Here is a 27,991-nt window from a genome sequence, read left to right on the forward strand (position 1 = left end):
CTAGAAGCATAGTTTGTTCTCCCCCTTCTCCCACTGGCTTCGGCTGCTTCAGCTTCGCCTATCTTCCCCGGCTGCTGTTTTGGCTACTGCTGCTTCTGCTGCTTCGCCGCCGCTTGACCCCTCCCCCATCTCCCTTAAGGTTATTGTATTGTTTTTTTCCCTTCCTTCTTTCTCTAGTTATTATCTCTCTTTACATTGTTATACTTACAAGAAAATACAATTTCATCTTTCCCTGACTTTCAAAAAAGAAGGGTTTTTGTGTTGTGCTGAGTCCACTTCTCCCCGGAGGGAACCTCCCCCAACCCGGGACATCAATTTTTGGCGCTTTTTCCAAACGGAGACTTCTCAGGATCAGCTCAAACAGCCACATGTCTAAAGACTACAAACAGGTGAGTAATCAGCAATGAACTTAAGAAAAAGGATATAGAAAGTAATGAGGTGAAACAAGCCTCTGATATTTAACCTTCTGTCTAATAAATACAAGTCCATAAAACACCAGGCTATGCCTAATGTACAGACATGAACACTGGGCAATGTATAAACTAATTAACACAGATTCACACTTTCTCCTGTTTTTGTGACAGATTTGGAAGAGATATGAACACATATGTTTCAAAACAATTTATGGAAGTGAAGAAAGAATATTCACACAGATCACGTTCCAGTCATGACACCATAGATGATGTCTGGAGGATACCAGGTGCCAGATACAGTGATAGGAGAAGGCGGAGGTAAAAACAGCCTCTTGGCTGGTAGCTTATTCCTTGCCACTCATGCAAAGACACCAATTCCTGCTTGCTCACAGCAATGATTTTTACATCATTTGGAAGTGATTGTTGATAGCTACTCTTATGAGCAGGTGACCATATACAAGAGATCACAGCTCTGAATTTGTAATGACAGTAATGACAGTATTGCTGGCCTGTATCAGGAATAGTGTGGCCAGCAGGACCAGGGAAATCGTTCTTCCCCTGTACTCAGCACTGGTTAGGCTACACATTGAGTAATGTGTCCAGTTCTGGGCCCCTCAGTTTAAGAAAGATGTTGAGGTGCTTGAACATGTCCAGAGAAGGGCAACAAGGCTGGTGCGTATGTACAGTGTGCAGTGCGTGTATGTAGTGTGTGCATAGTGCATGCAAGTAGCAGGTGTCAGATGCTGCCCTCTACTGCACTAAATTAGACCTTCCCATCGGTGAACCATCAGCAACTTGCTTAGATCAATGTCCTTCCTCTCTGAAGATCACTGCAGGGGCAATAGTTGTCATCTGTGAAAACCTGCCTGAAGGGCTGAGTATTTGTACGTTTTGGGATTGTTCTGGGTAGACTGAGCATACAAAGGAATCTGAAAGCTAAGAACAACACAAAACGTGTGGGTCTGGAAATATCTGAGGACAGAAAGGATAGTGTGCAGAGGCTGTGCAGAGAACTATAGAAGGTTTGGATACAGGAAAAGATTTTTTTTTAACCTAGCCTTTGTTTGGTTCAGATTCCAAGTGGTTGCCTACTAAGAAGGTGGTACTGAAGATGGCTTAAGTATAGGCAAGTTTTGGTTTAGAGGGGGAACAGCTGAACACTTTCCAGACTCCAGGCCAGCAGAAGACCTTGCAGGCTCTCTGCTGTTCATCCACAAGGCTGTAAGAGATTACAGCACTTGTAGATCTGCCAGCCACTTTGCTCCTCTGAATGCAGCCTAACCTGAGTTGCAAAAAAGTTCAGCCAGCTGAAGCCGTTTAAAGCAGATTTTTGCTGGCTTGGTTCATTCTGATGCAGATGATTTAAATGAGCAAATTTGTTGCAAGCAACAAGGTGGAGCTGTCGAAAGGGCAGTGAGAAAAATCGAGCGCTGGGCTGAAGAATGTGAGATTACAAAGTGCAATCACAAAAGGACATCTACTCAAGCCTCAAAGACTGTTTTGATAAAAAAAGCTCCTAATCTAATATTTTCTTTCCCTAAAGAAAATAATTTGCATGTATATTTGTGGAAGAGTGCATGTGCAGTAAGAATATGTACACGAGCCATATGCCTGGACAAATTAGAGAGTGCAGAAAACAAACCATAAGAAATTAAATTGCTCACAACTACCCCTTGTCAAACCTTCCAAACTGGAATGCTCATTCTCTTCAGAAATTATTATTTAAGACTTCTCACTTATCGTGCACATCACAGAGTCACAGAATGTTAGAAGTTGGAAAGCAAATCATCGAGTCCAACACCCTGCCCAAGCAGGATCACCTAGGACAGGCTGCACAGGCATGGATCTAGTCAGGTGTTGAAAGTCTCTTGAGAAGATTCTGTGACCTCTCTGGGCAGCCTGTTCCAGTACTCTGTCACCCTCACTGCATGTGGTTGAAAAAGACTGAGACAATCAAATACAGAAAATACATAAAAGCATCATGCTCTGTGTGAACATACTGATTTACTGATACCACTGACAGTGTAAAACTCTGCTAAAAATCCATGGATAGCCAGGACCTTGCCAGTGACTGGTCACTGATTTTAAACGATTGAACAATTTTTCCTAATAATATTTCTGACCTAATAATAATAATAATAATTCTTCCAAATTTAGCAATAACCCTCCCTGTGATTCACATCTCCCATTCATTATTCATAGAATCATAGAATCAAACAGGTTGGAAGAGACCTCCAGGATCATCCAATCCAACCTATCACCCAGTCCTATCCAGTCAACCAGACTATGGCACTAAATGCCTCATTCAGTCTTTTCTTGTACACCTCCAGGGACGGTGCCTCCACCACCTTCCTGGGCAGCCCATTCGAATGCCAATCACTCTCTCTGCCAACAATTTCCTCCTAACATCCAGCCTATACTTCCCCCAGCACAACTTGAGACTGTGTCCCCTTGTTCTACTGCTGCTTTTTATATCTATGAGATTAGCTGGTCCTGGTTTCAACCTTTAAAGACACATATAGGACATACCTCAGTCATCTAAGAAAAAATCAACACATCTGTTTCATGGTTGGAAGCCTGGTCTAGAATGGCCACTATATAAATATGATCACTAAATGAGTGATTAGATACAGTGGATTTTGGTTGTGCAGAGCCTTCTATGACCAGCACCTCAAAACCTCTTTTTTTGTTTTCAGACCAGTGACCTCTGAGAAAACATGCGCAAATTGTGGTGTTTAGCTGCTATGCCATTGTTTGCCGGGGACAGTCAAGTTACACTTGCTTAGTGACCAAGAGGAAGATATTCTTGCATTAGCACTGTAAACAGAATGTGGCTGCTTTGTGCCAGTAGGAGTTTAAAGCAAATACAAAATATGAAGGGATCTTGTTCACTCAGACTAACTTTGCAGACACCTCTTCTTCATTTCATGTTACAAAGGAAGGAAAAGAGCTTGGAAAAGAATAATTCCTGTGAATGCTTGGCTTTGGCTCTGTGTAATCAATGTGAAACTACTTTTGTTTGTTGGCTACCAAAATGGTAAAAGAGAGTAAGAAAGTTTGCTTCATTACAGCTCAAATTACTGAGTGCAGTTCAAGGAGGGTCAGGACCTTACAGATATTCCATTCAGACATACAGATGCAAAAAATAGGCACTAAAAAAGAACAAAAGGAGATTATATAAACAATTTAAAGACCCATCTCACACATGCTATTAAAAGAATATGTTCTCGATGGCAATGGCTTAAATCACTTCTGCTGAGGTTGTAGCAGTAGTAGACTGAATCCTCTGATTTAAGAGAAGCTAGGGTTTTTTTTTTTCAAATAATTTTGGGCTTACTGATAATGTAGTAAATTTCTGGAAGAAGTAAGTTGTGAGGATGAACAGTGTACTCTCTCTTTAGAAAATCACCCATCAGATTAGAGCTCTACTGGTCTAATACAGGGTCGATAAAACTTGCCTAGAAACCTAAGAGGGGAGGATTCTGCAGTTGCTGTGATGTTTTTAAAAGCTATGTGAGGGTCTATGAAACACCTTGTACAAATAAATTCTTATTCTTTCTTGGAGAAGTTATGGGAGACGCATTGATACTTTGGAGCTGTTTAAGGGAATTGTTTTAATTCTGATAGCATGCACAAAAATTTTCCTTTTGTTCAGAGCTGCATTAAGCATCCAACTTGTGCCTTTAGGAACTCTTTTCCCTTTATGCTAAATAATTAGGACAAAATGCTTTTGTTATAGCAACATGTGCTGTTGTGGATTTTGCACATTTATCAGTCTATATTTCCACATATCAAGCCCTTTTGTGCTTTTAAGAATATATGTGTACATCAGAAGCACCCTGCATTTGTAGAAGTCACTGCTCACCTTATTGCTTACTTACCTTTGAACCATATTTGTGGTGTGCATAATACTCCTTCCCAGTAACAATAAACCTCTTAGAATTTTGTGCTGGATTCACATTTGATATTTTGGGCCTGTCAACAAGATTGAGCTTAATTCAAAATTGCATTGCACATCACGTAACTCTCTGCCCCTGTGGAAATCAAAATAGACTTAGTATAAAATATTACCATGCTGAATCTGTAGCATTACAAGATTGCATCAAGATAGTTCTAAGTGACCACACATGGTGCAGTGAAGCAGGAGAAGTAGCCAAATATTTATAGTCACACAGTATTTCCTAATAATGTGCTGGGACACTGGCTTCTATTGTCTAAGAAGGAATTGTGTCACCTATTTAATAAAATGTCTGTTTGCATTTGTTTATTGCTTGTCATGTAGAATTTGAGAGTGTATTAATCTGCTTGTTGATGTAATTTTGGTGTTCTTTTGCATACCACTGAAATGCAGCCACCTCTGGGGAGACATGGCAGCTGTGAGTGGCTTAAGGCATTACAATAGTGTGGGAACCAAGTGAAGAACTGTGATTTAGTGGCAACCTGGATTTTTAAACAGCTACTGCTCAGTATGTTCTTTGAAATAATGACTTTACTGCTTGTTGCAGCAGCTGCTGGACTCTTACACTCCCATAAGGAGAAAATTAGAAATATCTAATTCCTTCTTGATGTTTTGTTGTTGTTGCTGCTTCAGTAAACCAGCTGGCTGGGTTTTCTTAGTTGGTTGGTTTTGTTTATAGAATTAAAGACATCATAGTGATAAAATATTTAGGAAAACAGCTACTAAGTGGACCCACACTTCATAGATGTTGTCTTTGCTACTGGTCAGCACTTTTTAAGTGTTTTGCTCTCTTGTTTTTCTTCTACTGCAAGCCTCATCTCTCACTCTTTCAAAGAGTCAGAATCTTTGAGTTTTTCACAGTAAATCCTTTCTTATGCTTCTTCAGATCACTGTGGCTGATGTCAGTATTCACAAACTGCTCAACCCAGTAATCAGTCTGGGCAGCTGGAAATTAATATGTTGTGATATAAGTCAATGGAGCAGCATTTTGTCACCAAAACTTCTCAAACTTGAACCAAACCATCCTAACCTAGTAGTAATAACAGTTTCAACAAACATGGTATGTTATGTTAGGTCTATCAGTAAAATCTATCAGTCATTTGATCTATTTATTGTAAAAGAAATGTATCCAAAGGGCTAGACCTATCAAGGACTAGATTTTGGATGTTCTGCCATGGGGTGGAATCCAGAGAGTTGCAGAAGGTCTCTGAACTTAACTACTCAACAACTGGGAATGCTGATGAAAGGAAAAAACAATATACAAAAGCTAGGATGCCAATAGGAGAGCCACCTGAATAAATATTTTATGATTGTTTTTAAATACCTAATGAGTTCTTGAATATTCATTGGAAAGGTGAAGCAATTTCAAGAAGCAAGACTCAGAGCATCTTTTTACACAGGACTCTACAATCCATCTATTCGGATGCCCTACTGAGAGCACCACAGCTTCCAAGCTGTAAGTCCTCCTTTCATCATTCAGAAAAGTAAGTTTAACCAAGTTCACCAGAATACACTGGAGAGCAGTCATTCTCTGCAGAGTCTTGTTATTGTTAGAGAAAAATGCAAAGGTCAGCATTAAAAAAAATCAGAGAGAAAATAAGCATCCAAGAGTTCAGTTTGTATTTAGAACAAATTAATCACCTGCAGAACATTCAAATACTTAGAGAAGTACATTTTTGCCACATCTATAAGGAAAACAACTACAATTTTCTGAGTCTGATAGGTGAGAAATAAATTTAATTCATTTTTGTGGTAGTTTGGGAGTTTCCCTCCCCCCATGAGATTCACCAGACTAACTTAGCCTGCTGGAAGTTAGATATGAAGCTATATTTTACAGCGACTCCACCACCTCCCTGAGCAGCCCATTCCAATGCCAATCACTCTCTCTGGCAAGAACTTCTTCCAAACATCCAGCCTATACCTTTCCTGGCACAACTTGAGACTGTGTCCTCTCGTTCTGTTGCTGGTTGCTTGGAAGAAGAGATAACCCCCACCTGGCTACAACATCTCTTCAGGTAGTTGTAGACAGCAGTGAGGTCACCCCTGAGCCTCCTCTTTTCCAGGCTAAACACCCCCAGCTCCCTTAGCCTCTCCTCACAGGGCTGTGTTCCAGGCCTCTCACCAGCTTTGCCACCCTTCTCTGGACAAATGGTGTTTTAGGACAAACAGAGCAACCTAAAATAAAGTGTTTAGAAGTTGATTATCTAATGCATCTCACTGCACCTTTGTCCTCTATAGGAAAAGAGTACACTTGGCTATTTTATTTCCCAGAAATAAAGCAAAGCGTGTGGAAAAAACAAAGGGCAAATGGCTACTAAGCATTTTCGTTCTGTTTAGTGGAGGAGTTAACTTTGCCAGTTCTGTTTGTGTTCCACAAAGCTGCTTTTGCACTGAGCTTTCAAAATATTCAAGGAGTTCTATTGAAGATTCCCATTTCAGGTTTCCTTATTAAACAGTGTGTAATTGTTCTCGGATAGGTCACGTCTTCTAGAGATTACCTTTGGGGGGAGGAAGTTGTTAGTGGAGTAGCAAAAGGGAGATAGCAGATTTATAGGAGGAAGAATCTAAGTAGTCTGCCTACACAGACTTTTCGGTTTCCCCACAGCCTTTGGCATATAATATATATACACTGGAAGAAATCCTGCTTCCACTGAACTCAGTGGGAGATTAAAAAATATTTCCACCAGGCTAATATTTTCCTGAGGAATTCTGCAGTGAATGTAAGCCATCATTCTTCAAGACTCTAAGGAACCTCTAATAGTAGTGTTGGTCAAGGAATTTTCCTGCGGCCAGTTCGTTTAAGGTATGGTAGAACTCCACATAGAGTGACTGGCTCCAGTCCTACCAGCATTATAGCTTCTTACAATAGTGCCTCATCTTGACAGTCTTCCCAGCCCCTGAAAGAGTTTATTCAAGACTCTTTCTGGCATTTCTGAGCAGGCCGAATCATCATCCCTTCAAGGACTGCTCACTACAGGAATTCTAGCACCTTATCTTCATTTATCTAGGACATGACACTTATGAAGACAGGATGTTAGACTACGTGGACCAGCAGTTTGGCTTTATCAAATTATTCTCATAAATGTTTTATCAGTGTGATGTAGAAGATGTGTGAAGCATTTCTCACTTTCTGGCAGAAACATGGTGCCACTATGACCACAGAGAATCACTGGCAGTTCTGGGATTCCGTGTTTCACTGATCCATATTGGATCTGCACATTTTTATCTATCCAGACCTCATCTCTGTTCATTCTACACCTCTCCAACATTTCCTTTCTGTTAAGCACAGAGGCTGGAGATCTTTTTCCTTTTAAATTTGCCTAGTGCCCAGGATAGATTTCAGCTATATATTCTCAGCCCATATACCTGGCAATTCTAGTTCCTTCTCTGTTACTTGCCCATCCTCCCTTCTGTTTGCAGCACCTCCTAATTTAGTAGTAATGTCAGATTTAACAAATGTGGCATGTGCTTCTACTTTAAGTTCATTAATAAAAAACCTGAATAATGCTAAATAACATTCCCATCCTTACGTCACTTCCCCACAGTGTGATGCATTGCTGCTTAAATTAAACCACAGCAAGTGCTCCCTTGCACTCTACATCCCAGTGCTGAGGACATGCTGCAGTGCAAAATCATAGATAAAAGCAGATTAGAATATTCTGATATCTTGGGCTTAGTTAAGTTCCTTTGTACCTTTTAAGTAACTTCAGATGTTTCTTTGCACCTTTTAAACTTGGAATGCAGGTGTGCAATATCTTAGTTGACAGGGGAGTCATATTAATAGGTTTGGCAGTGCTTGGAAAGTGCAGATAGAGCCAGTTGTTTGACTTTGGGAGAATGCCTAATGTTTTAGTAGCAGTTCAGCTTCTTTTCAAGAAAATCAGTGGTCATTTAGGAGGTCAGATGAGAAATGTTTCATCAACAGAGTACTGATGTTTCTAAGAAGGAAAATTCTGTATCCTTAAAAGTGATTTGCTTATCACTATATCTGAAATTATTCTAACTTGTATCTCCAGTCATCAAGACATGAAGTTTGAGGGTACTGTCAGGGTAATAACATCTCTTTCCTCCCTGGACACTTTGCTGGGGTATAAAGCTAAATAACTTCCAAATAGCTGACTTTACCTGGGATTTCTCAGTAAGGTCAACCTCTTGTCAGACAGCTATTTTCTGAATGCAGCCTAACAGAGAAATTTAACGACCTCTATTTACTTCAAGTAGAAATCCATCAAAGGGACAATTAGCTAATTTTAAACATAAATTGGTTCCCTGGTGGGAAGCAAGCTTATAAATAAAGCATTTCATTTGTTCACTGAACTAGACTGTCATGCAAGTGAAATTGCTGACTCCAAAACAGAGAAGTAATTTTAAATGTTTACAAGAATGAGTTCAATTTGGCAAACTTTTCTGCCTTAAGTGCCCTAAGTGATGGACTTAGAGGAAGAAAGTGGCTTCCTTGCCACTGCTGATGAGTTGAAGCCAGGCTCAGCCCTGCTGCATTTACATCATCTGCTAAAAGAAGGCAGCCCAAGCTCTTTCCAGTGATTCTGTTAGCAAGCAGCAAATAGTGCAGACAAGCAGCTCCTCAGCCTTCCAGCTTGCACGCAAATAACTTGGATGTTGGCACCACACATGGAGGAAAGAGTAGATTTGTGCTCCAAATTAGCCTGTACAAAATTGCAAAGTGTTTGCAAGAAAGCTGCACTGAATTCCTGTGGTTTTCTCTTTTTTTCCTGTCACTATGGAAGATGGGTACTTTTAATCTTCACTGCCATTAGTTTTCCAGTACAAGACAATTTGCTGAAGGAAAGAAAGTTTCTTTCTGATAGAGTCATTTTGCCTCAGTTTCCTAAGTGTGTTTTTTGGTGGAACTTAGATTTCCAGAAGAGCAAAGGTAGGAAGGAAGGTCCACATTTCATGAGGCTGCCTTTTGGCACACATTGGGGGCTTTAATTTTCTTTCCAAACCAATATCTCTGAGAAGCAGCACATGTGCACATCATGTATTGCCAGTACTCATCAGCACAGCTTTTTGACAGTACTAACTTTTAAATGGGTGAATATATGAGAATAACCTGAAGGTATTTAAAAGGTGACAAGGGAAACAGAGAAAAGTAGAGACACTGCAGGCCAGTTTCCAGTCCCATGAGATATGGGAACTGTGAAAATGTCTGATGAGACCCAAGTGCATTCTCAAGCAGAGAACATGATGGAGCCTTCCTAGGTCAGAAGGAGGGCTCGGGAGGGAAACTTTATGGCTGTCTTCACTCTGTTTGAATAGAGGTCTCCAGTTTGCTGTGTGAAATGTTATCAGATTGGAGATTAATTGCTTCTAAAGGCAGCCAAGTAACTGCTAAAGGCAATAAAAAGGAGAAGAAAAGATCCTTTAAGTAGTCTTTAATGATCTTCTCCTGCACATTGTTTCACTTTGCCAGATTAATGTAGAATCACTTGCATAAATGTGTGTGTGTGTGTGTGTTTGTGCATGTGTGTGGCTGTGTGTGGTGAGATTGGACTTGCATACATGGTTTGGTCTCTAATGCTAATTTTCTTTCCTCAGAGCAACACACCATGATTAAATCAGCTCATCTCATCTAAACTTGAAGCAAAAGATACAATTGTTCCCACAGCTGGAAAACAAGAAGGCTCTGTGCTGAGGTAGGTTGTCTGTGTTCAGTGGACTTTTGGGACCTTCATCGTTCTTTGGAACAGGTGGCAGAGAAGTTCAAATTGTGACACTGCTTTCTATTTTCATGCCTGCTAAGTGATGCTTCATGATGAAGATTTCTTGAAGAAATATAACCTTGATGGGATTTTATGGGGCTGTATCTGACATGTCAATGCTTTTAAGCATGATCTAGTAAACTTGTGACTCAATGTAATTTAAAGTCCTGAAGTATCAGATCTTTTTCAGCTGTGGAAACTGAAATCTTTCCAGTAACCACATGGGAGGAGAAGACACTAGGAAAACGCAATATGCAATTTTTGCCAGAGGCAGCAAACATAAGATCGTACTTTTACCACAGCTTAGCTGTCCAATGTCTCATTAATAACTAATAAATATTCTTTGTTATATATCTTTATTCATTTTTAAACCACAGAATTGTATCCTAGGGAGAAATAAATCTAAGGAATATTTCTAGTAAGACAGGTGAGCATTTTCTTTCCTTGACTCTTTGTACAGTTTGGGTTGATATATACCATCAATGAAATGAATGGTCACTCTTCAGAAGTTACTGGTGTGCTAGAAGAAACCAATAAATGCAATTATTTCAGTCCTTATCTGGCTCACATTGACATATAGCAGACTTATAGTTAATGGAGTTACCTCCATTTACAAACCATATACAGGCACAATCAAGTATAAGAAACATTTTCACTGATCTTTTTTTTTCCTTCAGTAAATCTCAACATTGAGGACAGAACAAGTCTGCTACAAAAAAAGAGGCTAAGAATAGACCATAAAGTATGTTTGGTAGAAGAGGATTCATACTTCCAGTATTTTGTGGAGAACCACAGCTGTGGTTCAGCACACATTCCCATAAAATGATTATCAGATGCAAGTAAGCAGTTTCCCAGCAGTATTCTGTGGTTCAGAGTTAGCAGCTAGCAATTATCACCACACAGCTGAAGTCATTTCCCTGGGTTTGCCCCATTTTTTCAAACAGAGTGAAACACACCACAAATTCTGGAAAGCTGAGAAGATAAGTTATGAGGCCAATGCTCAACTAGGGAAAACTAAAGGAGAGAGAAATAATTTAAGGCATGCATATGAGGCATACAGCCACATTCTATCTTCTACTGTATCTTTATTATGACAAAAGCAAAAGTTGTTTTCATTTTTTTCCAAAGGAAGACCACACACCAGCTTCTTCCCAGTTTGCAAATTTTATGTCTTATTCCCACTCTGCAGGAAGAAATAACTGAGATATTCATATCAAAGCCACAAGCTAGGGTCAAAGCAAGAATGATTGTTTAGAATCATCCCTGGTTTCAGTGGAAAGAAAATCTGCCACTCTCCAGTTTCTCTTTACTGGCTGATTTGATCATGTCTTTGAAGGATAACCCATTAAGAGTGCTGTATGGAGATGACTGCCAACCATATCACATGCTTGTTCTGGATCGTACCCAGGAGGCTCAATCTGAACTGAAATCAAACACAAGTCCTTTCAAACTTTATTTGATCAAATAATGTGTTCTTTAGATGGGAAACAAATGATGGGAATAGACAGGGTTTTAAAGGTTCTGGTGTGAATGAAGATACCTGTCTCTTTCACAGGGGTCGTGCTGCTTTGGGTGTTCATTGGCGTACCCATGCAGGGAATGCTAAAACTACAGTTTCTGCTGTGTCATCTTCTGAAGATGCTTTTGGCAAGGATTTGACCAGAAAGAAAAATGTCAGTACTCTGAATTAACTGTGTGTTACAGAGGCAAGAAATGTGGAAAAAGAAAGCAAGCTTCTTGAATTTTGGCACAAAAGAAGGATATCTTACTCCAGCTAGTCTTCCTCAACTGTAGCCCTGGTCACCGAAGGCAGAACAGCGTCCTTGTATGGCAGCTCAGGGCACCTAAATCAGACATCTGCTCAGAATTGCCTTCTAGAAGAATCTCTGCTTTAGCCGTTGCCTGTAAAGGGAAAAGAGCAATCTCCACCAGATGTTGTCAACACCTCCTGATGGTACTGTCACTCTGAGGCGAAGTCCCATGGAGAGTCTAGGGAATAAGATCACTCATGGCTTCTTCTGTTCTTTCATGTGCATCTTGCACTTCATTCACCTGTGCACAAAGATTCTGCTTACAGCTGTGAGATTCCTGATATTTACCATAGTGGAGCCTTTGGATTCAAGTGCCAAATTTATCCTCCATACCATAGCAGAATACAGATTTCATTCTGTTATTTCTTGATGGATGTATTATCATTAAATCTCAAAAGATAGATCAAGATAGAAAGAAACATGATCTTTGACTTTGAAGCCATACAGGAACGTTGTAGACCTGATAAGAAAAAGAAGCAATTATTCTTTTATGATCTGAGAAAGTATTTACATACTCTACAATATTAACAGGCAAATGTATTCTTTAAAAAATGGCAGAAGATAAGAAAAAGAGCTTTAGGAAGTACAAATATTATGGTCTAATCCCAACATCTACCCTGCTTTGTGATCACAGGAGTTCTCAGGTACTTCCCTCATTTCCTAAAAAGAATCATTAATAACAGTTGTTATTTTTATCTAGCTCCTAGACAACACTTTTATCCATCAATCTCAAACTGTGTTGTTTTGTTTTGCAGATCTGGGGCAAGGGCTGTGCAGGGATAAGCAAAAGGACTTGCCCTTTTGTAAGCCTGTCTTTGGAACAGGACATCCTTCTCCTACATCTCAAGCTACTTCTATACCTGCTAACCCCTACTTTGAAAACTCCATTCCTATTCATAGTGGGTTCTGAAGTAAGTTAATTAAAGTTTGAGAAGCCTTCTGGTGCTGAGTTGAAAGAAGTGATGTACAGTTAAGTGTGTGGTAAATATTTTATGTGTTGTCTCCATAAGACACCAAAGATTATTATATCATGGCTCAAAATACTAGTAAGAATTTGGTTGACAGAAGAGAAAAAATGTTGCTTCATGACTGTTCCGTATAGCTGCTCAACAAAAGGATTTTCCAACCAACAGAAGAAAAATAAATTTTAAAAAAGTATATTTATTTCAGGTCAGTTAAAACGTTTTTACTTTGATAAACAAAAATATCTCACAATTAAAACCTTTTTACTTTGATAAACTAAAAATATGTCATAGATAGACCTGTAGCATGACCTTTTAGATTAAGAAAATCTTTCTTTTCTGTATGATTTTCTACTGATTTTTAAATAAGTATAATAAAAATCAGTAAAGATTTTCAAATTGTTTCTTTGTTACAGACAAAAAATGGCCTGAAAGTGAGACACCCAACTCTTTTCTTCTCCACTCTTCCCATTGGAGATGATTCTTGGTGGTGACCAAGGAGATGAAATAAGTATTCCTGCCACTTGGGTTGCTTGCAAATGAGGCCTTCACACATTTCTGTATTTGTGTTGTTGATTGGGTGGATTTACCCTTTGGCCTTAGACACTGGAACAGGGCAGAGAAACAACTCCAGAACAAAACTGAGAAAGTGTTTGAGAGAATTCAGTTCAGTTTGTGGGGAGGGTGTTTGAAGGGCTTTCATTCAGCTCTGTTCTACCCACAGAAGCCAAGGGCTAAGAGCTGTACAGTTACCACATTTTCACAAGCAAATTGCTCATTTCCACTGGGAAATTTTGCCCCAGTGTAATGTGATAGTTCATAACATATATGAGAGATTCCTGGAGAAGCAGCACTCTAGTCCATCTGGCTTATCTGCTGTATAATTAAGTAACTACTTCTCCAGCATATAGATCATGTATCTTATGAATAAGCATGAAGGCATCCCCTTCACTGATCACTAGACTTTGTCTTGCACCATGCAGAAGCTTTCCATGAAGTTTTGTCTGTTCAATTCACTTCCCAAATGACTTCACATGCAGCAGAAGACACAAGACTTTCAATTCTTGACTGTTTAGTGCATCCAAAATACCGAAGCCAGATATATGTTCTTGTGCAAGCAGCAATCAGTCACAAACAGAAACAAAGTTCTCTGGAAATTTTCCCTTAAATATCTTCTTTTTTTAACAGTTCTGAAAACCCTGCATAGCATTATAGTAGTGGAAACAAAGATAACTAAAATATCCAGTGATGGAACCTTTTTCTTACTGTTGCTGTTTCAAAAAGTATGAGACAATTCATTTAGGTACAAAGAAAACCTGCTACTCTTATACATCCAGATGTTTACTCTGTAGTATGTGCTTTTAACTGCTCTAAATACTTCAGATCTGCCCTTTTACAACAGTGTCTAAATCACTGGTTCTCTCCCTTCCATATTTTTATAATAAGTACTCTAACCTTTTCTTATCTGTGTGTTGCAATGATTTACTTAGTTCTAGTTAATGAGATACTTTTGTTTATATTTCTATTTCAGGATTTTTTACTAATGTAGTTGCTGTTTAACAGTAATAGTGATAAGTGGATCCAAGTACATTCAATGTGGTTCGTTTGGCCTTGATATCAGTGTAGCACAGATTCAAAAGTTATCAGAAGTGAGGTAAATGGAGGCTTTATGGATCAGATTACTCAGTGGAATGACATCCTTCTGATGTCACCAATGAATTTCTCTCCAAATCTGTTACAAGGAGAACCTTCAGAGGTTTTAGCTGAAAATTCAGAGTTTTGGATAATTATTATAATAGGTAAATCACACCTGCCTAGTCATTCAGCTGGTATTCCTGTATATGTACAACATCTGTTTATGAAGTTCGTGTATAGTGAAGTTTTCATTTCAGTATGTTATGCCAAATCACAGGTGGAAGAGGGCAAAATGCAACAAAGGCTTGAAATATTTAAACAAACCTCTTACCGTCCTCTGGCTGACATCTAAATACTTGACAACCCTGCCACGGCTTTCTGTTGGAATTTCCCAAGGTCTTAGGATGCTCAAGAAGATTATGTCAATCTTTAAAGCAACATAGGCTCTCATTTGCCACAAAATGGAGACCCGTAGTGTTGAGCTACTTGGAGTGAGATTTTCCCATAGGGTGCTCTGGTTAAGCATCTATTGTGTTTTACCTTTCTTACATGTAATGGCTGCAAAAAAAATATGCTTCTGGGTAAAAGTCAAGTAGTAAAAGAAAACTGAATTAAAAGCAGTCATTCAAGGTGGATAAAAGCTAGTGTAGCCCAGCTTTCAACAGCCACTTCTGATTGCTAGTAAAATAAATTTTGTCTTTCCTTCTGTGGACACATCAAAAAATATCCCTTTTTTAAATGAAACTGCTTACTTTTCTCACACTGTTTGGTACTTACCATTACTTCTAATTCTTCATCAGATTTTCATGAAATTAGAGGTTATTAGGAAAGATCAGATGGATAGCTATACACACACACACACACACACAGAAAATGATCAAAGAAATCTCATTTCCTTACAAGCCTAATGTTAAAATAACATTTTGGAATTTCCACTCCAGAGTTTTGATCACTTTTCATTACAGGATCAGGGATGAAACTTGGCACTGCTGTCTAGAGTCATTTTTTATAGACAGTGGAATTATTGTTTACCCTCCAATGAAATGTTTCCTCCTTTTTCTAGGCCTTGCATGAGAGGTGAGAAAATCATTCAAGAGCAGAAATCTAAATCCCATCATGGTTACCAGAATCCCTCTGCCTTCTGAGAAGTACTAAGGGAGTCGTAGGTGACAAATGATTGATTTGACATGCTTAATCTTTTCCTTGTGCATAGATATGCATGAGCATGTTGCAGTTTTCCCACACCAACCCACTGATTGCGGAAAGTCCACCTACCACAGGTCCACAGACACAAGGCTTGTTCCAGACAAGATAACAGAACAGAAACCCTCTGCAAGATGATCAACAAAGGACCAAAAGGTGAATGCATAGCAATTTCTCTTCTAGTAAAAGAACTGAGGGTTCACAGTGCACTGTACAGACAGGAACTCTGCTATCTGCTATAAAATAAAAGGTTTTCACGCATAAAGTATTTCCAAGATAACAACAAGTGTAACCACACAAAAATAAGAGCCAGCCATGGTGTTTCCTCTGAACAGGAGGATAGCTCAAAAGTATGTTAAACACAACTAGTTTCCTCCTACTTCTTACCTTGTGTAAATTTCTTCTCCACCTCTGGCATACATCATCCCCATTAGTTGCTCTCCTTCCCTATAGCAGAGCTTCCAAGATGAAATTAAGGCCTTTGTGACTCAGCACCTGCTCCAGGAAGGAGGAATTTATGCAAAGATGGGATCAACTCTCTCTGGCATGAGCCTTTCCTCACACTGTATTCCTGCCTCTTATTTTTGAAAAATAATTCTCTGTCCTTCTTCTACTAGGCACAACACATTACCTTAGCCAAGGAACGTGGCTAGTCTCGAGAGACATGGAAGTTGTTCATGAGTATCATCTAGCTTTTTGACAACAGGATGCAAAGATTTCAATGACATCAGAAACAACAAGCTAAACTTTTCCAGCTGAATTCAAGCTGGAAGTTGTAGCCTGTGTCTTGCAGTGGGAAGACACAGATTTAGCATGGGCAAAGTGTGTGCTTTGTGCACAGAGAGGAGAGAAAAATCTCTCTTGAGTACATAATCCTGGGGAAATGCTTTTGCCAGAAAAGTGCTGTTGAGACATATGTGAAAAGGTGTGTTGCTGCAATTCAGTTGAACAATAGTTGAATTGTATCAGAGACTGTTCAGATGGAGTCCTGAAAAAATACAGATCAGCAGCTTTAAGGATGGTCCAGAAAAGTGCATATGCTGATGAAAACTGACATTCAAGAATGCTTTTAAAACCTCAGACTAGGAGGTCTGATGTCTCCTTAGAAAAGTTGATGAGCTTTTCTTCTTGTATCTATCACCTATGAAGTGAAATCTTGCAGAAAGCAGATTGAACCTCATTGACAAACTCCTGGTTTTCAACCACCCTTTAAGAAAACCAGCTGATCAAGCAGAGCTGAGAGATGTGTTTCTAGCACCATGCATCCAAAAACTAAATTTATACTTATTTGAAGTTCTTCTTCTGAAAGAAAATTGAACTCTTTAATTTAAAAGCATGAAGCAATGCCTCTTGAAACTTTGCCTAAAGCATTTCGCGAGAGTTAACTGGAATTAAAAAGAAGAAAAGGTGAGTCATGAAATGGTGACAAACTGTATTGAAAGCTTTTATTCAAAACATTACCCTGGCTATTGAAAAACATGACAGAAAATGTTTCTGAGTTAGAATTAGGCTGCCCAGGTCTATAGGCCAGGTAAAATTGTTAAAACCACATGACAAACAGTAATTCCAGCTTTTCATTGTTTTTTTGACAAAAAAAAAAAAAAAAGACAAAAAAAAAAAAGAAAGGAATCAGTAAAATATTTATGGCAAAACAAATTCAGAGAATTTGCAGGAAACTTGTGGTGTGAGTGATTTGCCATCTGTATGTTAATTAATAAATAAATAAATAAGTTTCCCAAGCACATCCGCATCATCCCCCTTCGAAACAGAAGATTATGCAAACACCTTAGAAAACTAAACTGATGAAACCTGACAAGAGTTCAAGTCTTACATTCCTTGAGCAAGAAGTTAATAAATTTAATGTGCAGTAGGACAGAAAGTAAAAATCTGTGTTCTGCAGCAGCTTGTGTTCAAGAGTACAGATGGTGAGTAAGGTGTCTGAAGTTAAAAGGAATAAAATGCCTCAGAGACATTACTTCAGGCAGTGTATTTTTAGCCTACCTAGCAGGGGAGGGAGGAAAGAAAAAGAAAGAAAGAAAGAAAGAAAGAAAGAAAGAAAGAAAGAAAGAAAGAAAGAAAGAAAGAAAGAAAGAAAGAAAGAAAGAAAGAAAGGAAGGAAGGAAGGAAGGAAGGAAGGAAGGAAGGAAGGAAGGAAGGAAGGAAGGAAGGAAGGAAGGAAGGAAGGAAGGAAGGAAGGAAGGAAGGAAGGAAGGAAGGAAGGAAGGAAGGAAGGAAGGAAGGAAGGAAGGAAGGAAGGAAGGAAGGAAGGAAGGAAGGAAGGAAGGAAGGAAGGAAGGAAGGAAGGAAGGAAGGAAGGAAAGCAAACATTTCCCAAAGTGTTTGGGTTTTCTATGATCTGATTGACACAATCAACTGGAAATTCTTAGGAAGCTGTCTTTAAGAAATATCCAGCTTGGTGCAATTACTCAGGGTTTCGAGAGTCACTTGCATTGATAGCACATATTCCATATAAATTCCTGAGGATGTCTTTTACAGTCTTTAATGAAACCATACACAGACACTGAGCAAATGTTTCTGAGCTTAGGAACCAGTCAGACTCAAAATAGTCCATACTTGCAGGTGAACTACAAGTAATCTTATACCTTCCCTGAGAACATGGTATGAGAATATATGAATAGGTGACTCAGGTTAGACAAACTCAGTGATTGAGATGGATACTGAATGTCTTTATCATTAAAAAAAAGTCTCATCCATTTCTCTTTTTTCTCATGATTTCTTTCCAGCCATCTTTGGAAATCACAAAAGCTTCCAGCATCGATGGTGTCCAGACATCAAGGAGTTCTTTACGTTTATGAACCCACTGCCTGGTAGGTTGATGTACTAGCTGTTGCACTGGAAGAGACAGTGAACAATAACTTTCTATTCACCTTTGTCTTGTCATTCATGCTTTTCTAGATCCCCTTCTACTCATCTTTTTCTAAACTTCAAAGTCCTGCTCTATTTATTCCTCATATGGAAGATATTTCACACCTCTGATTACCCTTGTCATCCTTGAAAACTTTCCTAGTTCTATTATGTCCTTACTGAAGGTGTTGGAGGAAGGAAGGAAAGGAAAGTATCTAAAGTTGAGTACCATAACAAAAATAGAGGTGTGCAGAGATTTTACAGTAGTGCAACACTTCTGAGTTTGCTTCCCATTCCTTTCCTAATACACGATACTGATGTTCAGTTTGTCTTTCTGAAGGCTTCTAAGTGAGGAACTGACAATTTTACTAGGTTATTTATTCTAACCACAAGATTTTGTCTCCTAGTGACAGCAATTGTTTCAAAACCCGCCACTTTGTTTACAGATTTTTTTCTTATTGCTCACCTTTGCTGTGTTTTTACTTACAGTCATAAAAAAAAAAAAAAAAGAAAAAAAAAAAAAGATGAAAAGGTAATCTTTAGTTGTGTTATCACAGAAAAATCAGCCAGTCAACATGATCATAGAATCATAGAATCAACCAGGTTGGAAGAGACCTCCAAGCTCATCCAGTCCAACCTAGCACCCAGCCCTAGCCAGTTAACTAGACCATGGCACTAAGTGCCTCATCCAGTCTTTTCTTGGGGCGGTGACTCCACCACCTCCCTGGGCAGATCATTCCAATGCCAATCACTCTCTCTGTGAAGAACTTCCTCCTAACATCCAGCCTATACTTCCCTTGGTACAACTTGAGACTGTATCCCCTTGTTCTGTTGCTGGTTCCTTGTTCCTTGTCAGAAGAGACCAACCTCCACCTGGCTACAACCTCCCTTCAGGTAGTTATAGACAGCAATGAGGTCACTCCCGAGCCTCCTCTTCTCCAGGCTAAACCCTCAGCCTCTCCTCATAGGGTTTGTGTTCCAGGCCTCTCACCAGCTTTGTTGCCCTTCTCTGGACCGTTCCAGCACCTCAACATCTCTCTTGAATTGAGGCACCCAGAACTGGACACAATACTCAAGGTGTGGCCTGTCCAGTGTTGAGTACAGGGGAAGAATAACCTCCCTCATCCTACTGGCCACACCGTTCCTGATACAGGCCAGGATGCCATTGTCTCTCTTGTCTACCTGGGCACTCTGCTGGCTCATCTTCAGCCTACTCCCTACCTACTGATGTAATATGTTGCATCACCCCCTTCATTTGGATTGCCAGCATATCTCTGGGACTACCTTGACAATTTGCTTGGGATTCAGGTTCCTTGGTGGTGGGAAGGAAGGACACCATTTTGCTTCAGGCTGTGTCAAAGCTGAGGAAAGAGCTGACCAGATGTTTCCCTCCCATGAGGCAGCAAAAGCTTTTATGAGGGTTAAAAAAAAAATTAAAAATAAAACTTCTCTGGATCTTATTATTTCTCAACATTTTATGTTAAGTATTGAAAAGAAAAAAAAAGGCAGGTGACTAACCAGGGTTGTTTGAAGTCCAGCTGGTGCTGTTTGGAAGAGGATGTGTCGCCTGTAGTTGTGAGGTGCCGAGGTGAAGTGGCAATTTAGAGGGTGACTTCGTAATAAGTCCAGTTTTATAACTTGAGTAGTTTAGCCTCTGTCAAACACATATCACCTGCTGTCCCTTATCAACCCTACCTCTGATGTTTTTGATTCACTCAGCTCAGCTCATTCTTACCATACAAAACAGCATTGGTGGGCCTGTTCTCATAAAAGCAGATCACTAAGACCCTTGAGGCGCAGGAAACCAGCAAATATATGTTTAAAAAAAGAGAAAGAGAGAGAGAGAGAGAGAAAAGAAAGGGAAAAAGCCATATGACCCAGCACAGGAAACAAATCTAATGAAGGAATGTCCTCGGCTTTCACAGGAAATTATTTTCATTTTATGCCATTTTCTGCCTCCATAAAAAGTAACAGAGTTGACCTCCTGTGCTCCTACCTAACCTTTCAGCATCAAGGGCCGGAGAGAAGTGTTGCCTCGACCAACAAGATGTTAATCCATTTAGAGTGTAACAGAGAACAGACTCTTTTCATCATGGGCAGCTTAACTGTCACAACACAGGCAATGTTTTCTGAAACATAGCTTCGTAGTGAGTGGGGAATATTTTCTACGTTGTAACCCAACTAAGATGTTTAAACCCTGCTGCTTTTTTAGCAAAAGTAGTGAATGTTTGCTTCCTGGCAAACAGATTCCAACCGGGACACTCAGGATCACCAACTGTTGGTTTGTACCCAATATCATAGTGCAAGGCAGTTGCCAGTAAGGATGGTAGTTTAACCTGGCTCTTTTGTCATACATATCTGCTGATTCTCTTTGATTTTCACTTAAGGCAGGAGCTGGAATAGAGTTTTTATTTTCATCTTCTGCAGTCCTCACCTTGGCTCACTCTAGCTTTGTGCAGGATCTCAGTTTGTTCCTGCATGACAGAGCCTGTATCCACATCTTTTATTAGCAATGTGATATCTAAGGAAGAAGTTGTATTTGGTATGGTCCTACTCAAAGAAAGGAAACCCCTGTGTCTCCTTAGGTAGCACTGTTAATGCTGGAACAGCCAACGATGCAAAGTCTCCTGTTTTTTTTGTCATGGTAGAGGAGTGCAGTAAAACGACTAGATGTCACAACGTTAGTTCTTAAAGTAACTGCTTCTGGAGACAGTTTTACAAAATGCTTTGGGTCAGGAGGTGAGTGCCCATGCCCACTCTGTTTCATTATCTAGAGATGTTAAAACTCCCTCAAAACACAGTTCAAAGAAAATCTTACAGGGAATTGATGATGAGCTTCTAAAAAATGTTACCTGAATCGTATTCAGTTTCTTTCTGCAACTCTCAGACTAACACAAGTGTAATGAATCTTTGTTAATTAATGAGTTTAATGAGTGAACAAAAGTCAACCAATCTCTCTTGTTTCAGAACTGCTAAGCAGAACTTTACCCACTTATAAAACTCTGAGTCACAGCCTCCTGCTAATAACATGCTTTTTGCTTTGAAGAGAATAATTAAATCGTCACCACATTCCTTTTTCTCTGTATAACTTCCTGTGTGATATGAATTTAGATCAAAACATGCCCTTTCTCCCCTAAGGGTTTTTTGTTATATCACTTTGGACAATGATTTCATGAATTACTTTTTTCCTTAAAGGCATACAAAACAAGTAAGAAAGTTAGCTGCGCTGATTGCTTGAACCTCAGAAAGACTGGATAAGCCAGACACACCCTAATATTGTACAACTGTGTTAGATAACACACAGATGGGTGCAAAGCTTGTTATAAAGTAGAAGCTGTAAAAGTATGGACCCTGACACAATGAGCGTAACAGGCAGGTTAGCTTTGCAGTAGAATGAATATATATACAAAATAGGAAAGGAAAACTACAGAATATCCAAACTCTATTTAGCAACATAAGATCTAACTCTAAGATCCATGTGAATGTGAGGCTGGGTCAAAGATGATTTTTTGATGTAAAATTGCTATAGGATTCTAAGAAGTGAAAAAGCCTAAATGAAAAGATAACTTCATTAGACTTTCTTTCTATGACTGTGGAACCTGGGTCATAAAGAAAAAAAATGTATTGTAGCTGGTTAATATTACCATTCGCTGGATTAAGTAAGGCTATTGAATGTAGAATGTGGAGAAAGATCAGAGGCAACCTGAGCCTCATAAAATGGTGATAATGGGTGACCTTTGTAACCTGCGTATAAACTGGTCAAATGTCACAATGGGAAAAGGTTAACAGAAGCAATTTCTTGGTACCTTAGATGATTGCTGCTTGGAATAGCTATTAACCTACTGTATTTCCATCTGCCGGTGTGTTTTTAGTTCAAACAGGTAATGTATTATTACTAACAGCTGCATATCCCATGTAGTTGTGATGACTTTCATGGAGTACAGTGAGGTCAGAGCACTGGGGAGTGAATAAAGTGCAGAACCACATGTAATGTGACCTGATTTCTATTCCCCATCCTGCAAAGATTTGCTGAATTATCTTGAATTCTAGTTCTTTGGCTTCTTTGGGTTTTCACCTTTAAAGGAGTACTGTCCACACATTGGTCTTTGGGAAGTCCAATTCACATGTACGTAGACAGCTTTGAGATCCTCTGATGGAAAGGTGGATAAAAGTGTAAATCATTGCTATGCATGTTGAACAACCATTGTTTATGGACTGTGAGTATCTCAAAAGGATGGAGTCTTTCAGCAGATGGTCTAAGTCAGCAGTAGTGCCTCAAAGCAGGCTAAAAATTCCACGACTGAGACCAAATACGTGAAGTCCACTCAGTCATTGATATCTTGTCAGATTAATCTTCTTTAACAAGAGAAAAGCATAGACTTATTTCAAGTGCTGATGGAAAGAGTCTGAGAAGACTCAGCATAGTGGCAGGAGCTTCAGAGACCTAGTTTCACATTTGCCATGGTGGAAGATGAGAGAGAGATACACATCCTAGCTCCCTGAGGGAAGGAAACTACAAACGATGAACATTTAATTCTTGTAATGCATGACTCCATGCATCAGCTGGTCAACAGGTTGTCTTCTCCCACACAGAACAGAGACCCCTTTGTTCAACCTTATAGTGTTGCTTTGGTTGTCAAGCTATGCAGTTAGAGTCCACAGTCATATTTGTCCTTGTGCTAAACATAAACGTCCTCACACAAAAGTTACTCTTACACTTTCCCTCTGCTTTCAGCAAGCTATCTCTCAAGTCTAAACCCTGTCTGTGTAACACTTCTAAAACTGGGAGCTATATTCCTATATTTCAACTTATTATTTTCATTTTCCTTGCTTCATCACTTTATATCCCAACTGTAAAATGTGTTTGTTCCCTCTTAGGCATGTAGCTGTTAATTTAGCAGTTGAAATATCTGTGAGAGCAAAGTTGCAACCTCCACAAAATAGACTGCACATACATTTTTCATCTGTGTATGTTATTTCACTCTTTCATCTTGTGCAGTTAATGCCACCTACAGCTATGCCTTTTGCAGAGCCTTTATTTTTTAAATGTGTGAACTCAAATTCCAATCAGCACATTTGTCTTCCTATCATTTGAGCCAAATTACCGAAAGAGAGCCTTGATTTCATCTGTGACCACAGACAATTCTATTCCTCAACTCACCTTAGTGCAACCAGAACTTTTTTTGTTGAGAAGAAACATTGTCTCTTTCCAGGCTACTGTCCTGGGAAAGGAGGAAATTTGCAAACTGTTACTAATTTTCTGACAAATAGCTTTTCTTTATATTTTAAAATGGAAGGAAGCATGAACAAAGCTTTCAAATATGGTTATGCAGAAATAGGATTTCAAATCTATTTGAATCTGGTCCTACAAAACCAAATCAATGCATTGTGTCTTATACCCAGCATCTGTGTATTCTAAGCTCAAGTAGGGTCAGACTTTTCACTTTGAGAGAGATATCTTCTCTTGCTGTGGGAGTCTGGAGAATCTTCAACTCATTGTCTTTCTACCTAGTGTTTCACTTTTTTACAAGAGGCTAAAAATTTTTACCTCAGCTAGAAAATGTTACCATCTAAATGGGCAAGACAAATTCAATTCCTACATATACTATTCCATGTGCAGGTACAACTATGAATGCATTTGAAAACTGAGCCCTTAATTGTGTAAATGTTAAATTGTTATTTCATCTCACTGTTTGCTTCAGTGCAGTCTCAGAGCCCACATGCCTAATTTTGGAACATTATTGTCCAAGAGCCACTGCAAACTAAAAATGAGAATCAATGTATCATGCACTGGGAAAAGACTTGACTGGATTTCTCTCTGAACATATGGTCCACTTGTGTGCACAGTAACTGTGACTAAACCAGAACAGCACTGCTTATCTCCACCAATGTGCCTTGCTCATGTAGAAGTGGGTCCATATTCACCAGATATGAGGTGCCAAAATCCTCACCCAAGCTCCTTACAGATTAGTATCTCTACAAGGCACAGTGCAGTGCTGTTCTGGGGAGTAATTTCAAACCCAGAAAGCAGGAAGGCCTTCAGACTGAGTAGCTTGGGCACTGTGCCCTGCTAATTATACTGATACCCTGAAATGTCTCCCTGCACTGTATGTGCAGTCCTCACACTCTCAGGCTGCCAGAGCTAAGACCCAGGAGTTAGTATCGTTCTTTTCTCTTTCTCCTGCAGAGCTCTCAGGTAAGGAGAAAAATCCTGCCTTATGGTTCTCCTTGTAGATATGTGAGTGGGCACTGGAGAAGCTGGAGCAGTTTGTAGATTCTAAAGTGGGTCTATATAATATGCTGCTCTTCAAGACAGAATAAGCAAATTTATGAGAGAATATAAACAGAGTGCCTATAAAGCTGATTTAAAGTCACTTTTCAGAGGACTGCTCTTTAAAATATTTAGATTTTTTTTTTTTAACTATTTTATTTGATATCCTGGTTTACAAGTGCCTAACAACCCCACATTTTCCTGCCAGCATCTCAAACTTCTGCTGTTTCAAACTGTGTTTCAGCAATAATATCAGCTGAGCTTTATTTGGTTCAGTTTACATCTCCTGGAAATCAGGTGAACAGGCAGAATGAAGATGCCAGTAGAGCAATGAACACATTAGTAGTGAGTAAAAAAAAACCCTCCCATTAAAATAAAAAACAATAAATAAATAAATAATCCAAATTATACATTTTGTGGAAAAGAATGTCAGTCCTGAATTGGAATGGAAAGTCAAGACTGTGAAATTTTACATGAAAAATTGCTCATTTCTCTCCGTAGTTACTTTGCATTATTAATTATTCGCTGAGGTAAAGTCTGAAATTTAAGGATTACACATTTCATATATATCCTCATTGTCAGATGAGAAGGGTTACACTTCATAGAATCATAGAATCATAAAATCAACCAGGTTGGAAGAGACCTCTAAGATCATCCAGGCCAACCTATCACCCAAGCCTGTCCAGTCAACTAGACCATGACACTAGTTGTCTCATCCAATCTTTTCTTGAACACCTTCAGGGACAGTGACTCCACCACCTCCCTGAGCAGCCCATTCCAATGCCAATTACTCTCTCTGGCAACAACTTCCTCCTAACATCCAGCCTTGACCTCCCCCAGCACAACTTGAGACTCTGTCCCCTTGTTCTGTTGCTGGTTGCTTGTTCCTTGGCAGAAGAGACCAACCCCCACCTGGCTGCAGCCTCCCTTCAGGTAGTTGTAGACAGCAATGAGGTCACCCCTGAGCCTCCTCTTCTCCCAGCTGAACACCCCCAGCTCCCTCAGCCTCTCCTCACAGGGCTGTGTTCCAGGCCTCTCACCAGCTTTGTCGCCCTTCTCTGGACACGTTGCAGTACCTCAACATCTCTCTTGAACTGAGGAGTTCAGAACTGGACACAGTACTCAAGGTATGGCCTGACCAGTGTTGAGCACAAGGGAAGAATAACATCCCTTTGCCCTACTGGCCACACTGTTCTTTGTACTTCTTCAACTCTGTGTCAGTGTCTCAAGGACATAATGAAATAACTCCTAAAAAATAAAAAAGAATCAGTATCTCAGTTTTATAATGTGATAGCCATTGGGTAAAAAAATGTACCTGGGAAACTGAAGTGAGGTCACATTATCATCTTTTTAAAGATACCAACTGTTAGCTGTTTCTGCTGAGAGCCACAACCCCAGTAACTGCTTGTTTTGTTGTTTCTGCTGTTCAGAAAAGGCAAAAATGGATTATTTTACTTTGGATTGAGGTTTTATATAAATTGCAGCATCTCGGAAGAGGAGATGAACCTTGTTAAAATGTGCTAATGAGGTTTCGAGTAATCATTACCTGCAGTTCAAATCCCTGCTCTGAATCAGCAAGACAGTCATACTGAAAATGGTTACTCCCTCATGAGCAGCCTAACCTTGCTTTTTCATCTGTCATGAGAAATTCCTCACCTGTCAGAGGGTGTTCAACTAGTTCAAAATGCTAAGACAGCTGGTGTGACAGAGGTGATTCCTCATCTAGGGTAGCATGTTGAGTTCAATCCACTCTGTATTCACATGTAAATATTCTTACAAATCAGGCCACTGTCAAGACAAAACAATGAGAACAGCACCTAACACAGGATTGGTGACTTCTCTTTCGTTACAGACATCCAGGTTAACTTCCCCCAGGTGGGACAGAAAAAAGAACATGGGTTGTTTCTTTATACATCTCAGAATTTGACCCCTGAGAGACACTTGATTAGAGAAGATTTTTCAGTCATTCCATAAATTAGACTTTCTCTGTTACCCCGTCCCTCTTTCCCCAACTACTATTCTGCTATGCAGAAAAAAAAAAGCTTATTAGTAACAATGCAATTAGAATATAAATTTATTATTAAGTCCACTATTAACTAATTAATTAATGTTAATAATTATGAATCAATAAATTAAATTCAGGGGAATTATAAATAAAAAAATAGTTTATGGGGAACCAAAACAATAAACAGTTGTTCTGTTCTTTTTCTCAGTTCAGAATATGCTTGGTGTTTTCTGTTGGGTTCTGTGTTTCAGCCCATTTTCTAGAAGACAGCAAGATTGGTTTTCATTGAGCAGTCGTGGAGGCAAAACGCTGTGGCTTGTCTGACAGCTTCATCTCGCAGCACCTCTATGCCATAAGATTAATAAGCAGTGAAACAGATTTCTTTCAACCTATATGTTGCCTCTGACATCAGTCGTTGGTGGCAACATTATCCAAACATATGGCAATAGTCCTGACCTTTGCCTTTCACACTGTCTTCATACAGTAGTAACTAAGCAATGTGGAGCTTTAATTACACTGTGGTATGGCCCATTATAGATGTTTGTCACAAACAGATGAAAAGCAGATACTGGAGTTCCTCATACCAAAATGGACTTGATGGGATTTGAGTGGAAGAGAATTTGTGTTGTGGTGAAGCAAAAAAGGTAAATATTGTTTCTGCTGCTTACAGGAGTTACAGACATGCTGGTGGCTTGTGAGAGGCTGAGAACGAGACAATGTGACAAACCTGTGCTACTCAATCATTAGCAAGTAAGTGGTGGTGAAAAAGATGTACAGTTAAGAGCGTCAGGTAAGCCTCTAGGCAGAATATTAGTGTCAAACAATGGGAATGCTGTTGAAAGAAGGTGAAAATTAATTCAGAGGACAGCTCATTAACTGTCATTCATCTCCAAACAGTTCTTTGTGGTAAAGGCTCTGCCCAAGCAACACATTCCAGATTTTCAAAACAGCAGCCAGATTTGAGACCTTCAAATCAACAGGCATCACTGCCAGATCACTGAATAGTCATTCTTAAAACCCTGATTTAGTTTCAGTTGTTACTTTTTAAATCCACATGGTTTGCATTAGGGTTAGTCCAGACATAGTCAAGACACAGTCAAGACAAGACAAGACTTTGATGAGTGAACTCATCAAAGAGCAGACTG

At 39.4% G+C, this 27,991-nt stretch overlaps 2 long non-coding RNA genes across 2 annotated transcripts; both read left to right on the forward strand.

Annotated features, from left to right (window-relative positions):
• Positions 1 to 597: 597 nt before the first annotated feature.
• Positions 598 to 10,022, forward strand: LOC135181045 (uncharacterized). The gene is made up of 3 exons (XR_010304673.1): positions 598 to 731; positions 5,772 to 5,855; positions 9,931 to 10,022. It is a non-coding gene; the product is annotated as an uncharacterized LOC135181045 (long non-coding RNA).
• Positions 10,023 to 14,438: 4,416 nt separating this feature from the next.
• Positions 14,439 to 27,668, forward strand: LOC135181044 (uncharacterized). The gene is made up of 4 exons (XR_010304672.1): positions 14,439 to 14,521; positions 15,566 to 15,861; positions 18,450 to 18,533; positions 27,517 to 27,668. It is a non-coding gene; the product is annotated as an uncharacterized LOC135181044 (long non-coding RNA).
• The last annotated feature ends 323 nt before the right edge of the window (positions 27,669 to 27,991 follow it).

The sequence above is a fragment of the Pogoniulus pusillus genome, chromosome 14, assembly GCF_015220805.1.
Source record: "Pogoniulus pusillus isolate bPogPus1 chromosome 14, bPogPus1.pri, whole genome shotgun sequence".
Classification (NCBI taxonomy): Eukaryota; Metazoa; Chordata; class Aves; order Piciformes; family Lybiidae; genus Pogoniulus; species Pogoniulus pusillus.